This window comes from Lepisosteus platostomus, chromosome 27, assembly GCF_059453375.1.
Source record: "Lepisosteus platostomus isolate fLepPlt1 chromosome 27, fLepPlt1.hap1, whole genome shotgun sequence".
NCBI lineage: Eukaryota > Metazoa > Chordata > Actinopteri > Semionotiformes > Lepisosteidae > Lepisosteus > Lepisosteus platostomus.
In genome coordinates, this window is record NC_142637.1 from 4,513,002 (window position 1) to 4,519,645 (window position 6,644).

A 6,644-nucleotide genomic window follows, 5' to 3' on the forward strand; every position below is an offset into this window, starting at 1 on the left:
TCACCTGCAGCACAATTAATTAAAAATAACCTATTGTTGACCAATAATATTTGATTATAGCTGTAAATATAGATTATATGTTTATGATTATGAGGTATAGAAATATTATATTTTTACAATTCTTTTTTTTGTAAAACACTGTAAATGCAGAGTAAAACTAAGGATTTTTAGTTTCTAATAAGCCAACTTTATAAACCAAAGAGGGCTTTAAGAGAACTTTCTGGCTCATGAAGGTGCTAAGACTTTGTTGTTTATCAACGTGACGGAGGATTTCATAAGAGCCCGCAGAGAGTGCTAATTAAAAATCTGTGAATCTGGGCCTTTTTTTGGTCTGACTGGTGCAGGCGACACTCGAAAAGCTTTTGCATGAGGTCCCTGAAATTCTGAAAACAAAAAAGCTGAAATGTTTAGCTTTTGCCTCATATTAATCTTTTAATATTGTTTCCTGTGTTGTAGTACCTCCCACCAGATATTATTGTGGACATTTTGACTGCCAGTCTGCGTTACATTCTCTGGCCTTGTGCTCAGGCTTGAATAGTGTCTTTTCAATCACAGAATTGTTAGATAGCACAATAGCAACATTTCTGGTTTACATGCTTATTTTGTCTCCAGCTTGATGCAAAAAAAACATGGCAAAATTGCACTGGCTATTTCTTGTGAAGTATAAGCCCTAGAATTACACCCTGATGCATCACTGTATCATCTATACTTTATTTTACCGAGAGGGACAGACCTTTTCATCAAGATTGTTAACACACTTGCTCATAATAATCAGCTGGAAAATATGCCAGACTCTGATATTTGAGTTAAAAAAAATGCCTCTGTCCTGCCAGTAATTATCCATTTTAAGTGCTGATAATGAGCAATTAAATGATCATTCGAGTTACAGCTACTGCTCCGCTATGTTTCAAATTAAAATGCAACAAAAAAGAGGAAGAAGTATATAGCACTTTCGTATTATTCATGTGCAATTAACAGATGATTGTTGAATGCAGACTCTGAAAATGATAAGTTGAAGCGGCCTCATATTAGCTGCTTGACAGAAATTAGTTCTTGTTAATTATCTGTTAAATGTATGAAAATTAGATGTTATTATTAATGCACTGATGTTATTGTCCTAATGGTGCCATTTCAGATCTATCATAACATAAATGCCAATAATACAATGCAACAACAGTACAGTATCACGATGCACAACAGCATTTAACAACATCGCTCAGTAGCGACGCTGTTCTTGCAGAGCAGCTGGTTTCTGTACTTGCAGGTATATTAGCTTGGGGAATCCTGCCGCGGCGAAACAAAGGGCTGTAATGGAGAGAGAACTGGCTCTTCGGTGCTTCGTGCAGATGGTCTACACTTCTAAGGAAGGTATTTTAGTTTCCAAAATGTGTTTTTAGGGCAGCCACTTTCCCTCTTCTCCTTATTCCCAACACGATTGGGTCCGATCCAGCACTGGACTCCTTTAGAACGAGTGGCGCCCCAGTGTCATGGTGCAGTGCTCTGGCACTGCTTCAGAGCCCAGGCACAGCCCCCACCCCCTTTATTAATAGTCTGGTTGCTTGGTCACGATCCCAAAACCCATTGCCTAGCCGGAACATTGCTGCTGCGGAGAAAGGCTGCCTAGGAAACCCCCTGCTGTTCCTCCAGGAGGAGAGAGCTAAAAATAGACCAGGGATCCCCGCATCAACAGCGCCGACCGGCATAGCAAGGTCACGCTGTCTTCTGCTTCAGCTCCCCCCCTCCGCGTTCTCAATCTCACTCTCCCTCATTCCCTCCCTCCTCTTTGAGCCCGTTTTTCCATTTTCCATCAAATTCAAAGTCAATGCAGCCCTCGTTGTGGCTGTGAAATGATGCCAGTCTCTTAGCCCTGAGTGCTGCTCTCCATTCACAAAGACGTGAGCCATGCTGGCAGTGTGGCGCAATATTACCGGCGTTCTGAGTGTGGGCATTCATTTGAAAATTGGAGCCTGTGTTCAGGTGCGTGCGTTTATTATCTGTGGGTGTGCACTTTGCAATTTGCTTGCCAGCCCTTGACTATGGGTAATATCACTGTGTGATGTGTTGAAACAAGAATTGCAGTTTCCTGCTCCTGTTTGCATATAAATACTGAACAAGACTGCATTGTTTGCACTTGTAAAATTCTCAGTGAAAAAATGGGGTTGGGGGGGGGTGTATTTGCAATGCATTTTCCTGTGCTTTGCTTTGTAAACACTCCAGTATTCCTCATTTCACAGTTCAGTTCCCCTACATAAAACTCTTATTTCTCCAGGGCCAGTTAAATGAGGGAGTGTAATCTGCGTTCAGCACAATCTGCAAATCAATCGTGACTCAATAATGAAAAGTGAAATAGGATGAAATGACACGACTCCATTCCCAATAAATAATGCCCCCTCCCTCCCCAAAAAAAAGAGCAGAGGATTTAACAAGGACCATGCTGTGGTTGATGCAAATATTAAATTTCATGGGCTCTGTGTGCAGTGAAGATCATTTTAATTGCATCGTTTTAACATTTAAATATTTAGGTTCACAAGCTGCGTGCGATCAAGAAGGCTAGTTCTCTTGCTCAAATGGGCTTCAGTCATTATCATAGGCTGGCGGCCTGGAGTAACCCTCCAGCCTGTCCAGGAAAGACTCCTTTCCAGAGTTGTGAATGCTTCTCGTCACCAGTGGATTTGGATATTGCTCTAGACCAGCACTCACCCTCTTTGACCAGAATGCATGGTGGGCTGGGGTTGATAGGCTGAGGCTCAGCTCAGCTTGTTTTTAATGGACTGTATACAAGTAGCACTTGAAAACAGGCCATGGCGCTGATACTGACAAGGTCTAGAGTTCTCTTCATGAATGGTCCCATAGAGTACAGGTACAGAACAGACTTTATTACATGTCCAAAAGAGGTCATGGTGCCTATCGCTCCTTAAGAACCATAAACATGGATTGAACACGGAGATGAGGAATGGTCTCAGAATCAGAAAAATAATTTACCTTCATTATTTGAAACACTTCCCAACGCTAAGCTTTTTACTGTGACGTAGTTTAGTTTTTTCAAGCACTTGACATAAGCAGTTTTGCGTCAGTGGACTTTAATCATTTATCTCACAGCCTTTCTGTCTTGTTTTTGTCTTGCATGAAGGAGGAGGATAGCATCCCTTTTTATGATCTCCATCCTGAAATGTGGGCTCATTTCAGCCTTGGCTTCTCACTGGAGAAGGGCCTGGCAGTTTAGGAAAAGCATTGCATCCATGATACAAGGTAAGTTTTTTTTTTCTTATAAAGATAGTGTTGTCCTCTGCTTGGCCAGGAGAAGACCTCCTCATTAATCAGAACCCTGCAGCTCAACTCCATTGATGCTCTCCCCCACCTGGAATCATAAATCAACAAAAAACCTTGGTCACAGCCTGTATGCTTCCTGGATTCATAATCAACTCCTTTTCTCTGGGGAAAATAACTTTTAGGTACCAACTTGAAACTGACTAGTCTGGCAATGGTGGACACTCACCTCAAGACCATTTGACTACTAGCAAGTGGTTGGTAGCCTATGAGGAAATAAGAGATCCATTGTGATCTCCGAAAAGCTTTCAGTGATGCTATGTGGGAATTTTAAACAAGTCATTGTTTTATTACTATTATAACCTACACAAACCCCATTCCTTTAGTTCATTTATTTACGTGTTTAATATGAGCCATGAGATCCACACCCTCACATCCCTGTGTGGTGTTGACAGAGGAGACCGTACGGCCTAGGAGATCAGTGCAATGCACTATATTGATCATGGCTTGAACTTTGTATGTACTGGCAAATAATATGAGTGCCATATAAGTGATCCACAGAGTCATGATATAAGACTACAGATGTGCCTGTGTGAGTGGGACCAGCCTGTCCATTTTCTCCCATTAAACCAGAGGACTCTTGGCATTCTGAGCATCAGAGATTCTTGGCATTCTTTTAACTGGCCACAATGGCTAGTGTGTTAGTTTTAGAACTGTTGGCTCCACAAGTCTTCATCAAGTTCCAGTCCCTTACTGTTTCCATGTGGTAGTAGGCATGTGGCCGAGATGAAATGTTGACCCAGAGTGGCTTCATGCATTCCAAATGTGGAATCGTGCCTGTGCGCAGCTGTTAGCGCTGACATGGGATGGTAATTGAGCTCTTGGACACAATGGCAAGTGCTCTACCGTGGAAAGGGAGACTGGTTTTACCAGAGCGGAAGGTTTTGGTCCCAGGGGAGTGCTTTCGAGTTTGACTGCAAAATGTCAACTTCTTGTGACTTCCAATCTATCCATCTTCTGTTGAAAGCATAATCATTACTCTTATACAATCAATATCTTATTGGCCGCTTGAAAATATATCCATGTGTTCTACTATGTTAACCAGAAAGCACAGTGCTGTATGTGTAATGGCAGATCAAACCCATCTTCTTTGCAGGTGGCAGCCCTCCAGTTTCATAGCCGCCCATAACTGGTGTCACTGTGCTGCCTTCAGTCGGAATACTCATTAGCGCTCATGAAGAGACGAGCACCCCGTCCTTTCAGAGAGCCCATGACGGAGGCAGACATGAGGAAGAGGACCTTTCCTGCTTTTTGAAAGGTGCTCCTTCCAAGTCCCAGCTTTGGAAGACAGAGGACGAAAAGGAAAGCGGCTAAACTTGACCCCAACATCTTCAAAGAACTTGGCTCATGAAACAGGAAAGCACACTTGCAGAAGCAGTCCAGTCACAAGTAAGCTTTTCCTACACCTTGTTTTTCTGAGGAATGTTTCAGAACGGCTTTCGGGGCGGTTTCTGAAGTAGCTTACCTGAATGTGCGTGTGGCCAAATTGCAAGTCCTTCAACTTAAATCGGCAACCAACGGTATGACTCCATATGTTTTAACAAGCTACACCTAAGGTAAAATTAACCAGAGAAAATCTTCATGCAAGATAAATTCACATAAAGGGTGAACATTTAAAAGCCCATTTATCTGTGTCATAGTGTGCACGCTTGCTGTAAAAGAATGATACAGGTATTGTGTTGTCTGTGAATTTCCAAGGAATTTAGGATCCATCTTCTGTCTGGTGTCCTGAGCAAATTGGAAATTTCATGTCTTTTCAGTGAAGATGTGGGATTTCTAGGTGGCACTGTGTCATGGCAGTAAGAGTTGGGTTTGATTCCAGATTCCTTTGTTGTCAGGTCTCAGGTGTGCGGAAAACAACTCGTTCATTTTAATGTATTCTGTGATGGCCAAATCTCACCATGGCTGGACATGTCTGTCCCAGGGAGAAAAGCATTGCTTCCCGAGATGTTAAAGACAGGATTATCTTCTGTGAGCAGGGATAGGTGCATTGGGTACTCTGAAACAGTTACCATATACTAGCAAGGAACATTAAATTTCACCTTTTACGCTGCATGCTCACTAGAGCTTTCCCTTTTGCTCTTGTGCTTCATCATTCTACTAGGGTGGCTTTTCCTGTAATGGAGAAAGCTTAATCAAAGTCTCCCGTGGTGCATTTTCCCATTCATTTTAGAGTCTCAGTGCTTGTGCTGCACATTCCCTGGGCTTCGCATAGCTTATCAGTGGCTTGCTGCACCTGTCTGCGTTTTAACACGCTTGCCCTCTGCTTTGCTCATTATTTAGAACACTCTTTTGGATCTCTGTTGGCTGTGGTTGTGATTTGATCCAACCGGCCGGCAGTTGATCTGCCTTAATGCAGTGCCATGTTTGTCCTTTCTCAGCGGGAAGCAGTACAAGAGGATCTGTGTGGCTCTTCGGCCAGATGAGTCATTCCTTCTCTCCTCGTGTGTTCCTCCATGTGTTTTTGGCAGTTATATTTTGGTAAGGGGATTACCCCTGGCTAATACCTTAATTCTGGGACAGCCTGGAAAGTTGCCTTCCTACACTGAAAAACTGATTTTGTCATAATGCAAACAGATAAAGCTAGCCGGGCTATCCTTCAGTTTAATTCCTTATTATTTTCATTTCAACATTATTAAATAAGCTGAAGAATGTCTGAAAAGACTAGCACGCTAGTTTCCTTGACTGAACTGCTAATCTGTTGAGTTGGATCCCTTTAAGATCTGTGAATACAAATTCATCTCAGACCTGTAGCAACTCTAAAATTTTAAAACAAGCTGATTGTTGGGTGTTCCATTATGTCAGATTGTTGTACTGGACTTTGCCAAAATTCAATAATGAATAAAAAAAATTGAATTTGTAGTACTAACAGGTTTTTTCATGCTTCGTTTCTGCCATGAGTCTTCAGTTGCATGCGGTGTGCTTTCAAGGGTTGTGTTTATCCGCCCTGTAGAGCACACACATAGGAATAAGGAGAAGAGGAAAGGTCATCTGGTTCTGACAGGATGGCTAGGGATGGCAAATATGCCTCAGACCTCCTCCCTCACACACAAACAAGAGAAACCCACTGACGTGCACACAGTCGCATTGAGGGCATGTGCTCAGAGCAAAAAAGGCTCACAGACAGAGGTGCTTTCTTTCTGGATGCTGTTGATCTCCCTTTTTTCTAAGTGCACAGGGGGGGTCATGTCTGTGCTTCAGCATAATACACTTGCGCTGTGGCACACATAGCGAAAGATTTCATTTCCCAGTGAAGGCTCACCCGCAGATCCTGTACAACTGTTTCAGTTGTGTGCTACAAGGTGTGGCACTGTCAG

General features: G+C 42.7%; 1 long non-coding RNA gene across 1 annotated transcript; it reads left to right on the forward strand.

The window, feature by feature from the left end:
- Positions 1–358: 358 nt before the first annotated feature.
- LOC148639069 (uncharacterized) lies at positions 359–6,120 on the forward strand. Its single transcript, XR_015930871.1, has 3 exons — positions 359–1,368; positions 3,131–3,249; positions 4,424–6,120. It is a non-coding gene; the product is annotated as an uncharacterized LOC148639069 (long non-coding RNA).
- Positions 6,121–6,644: the final 524 nt, after the last annotated feature.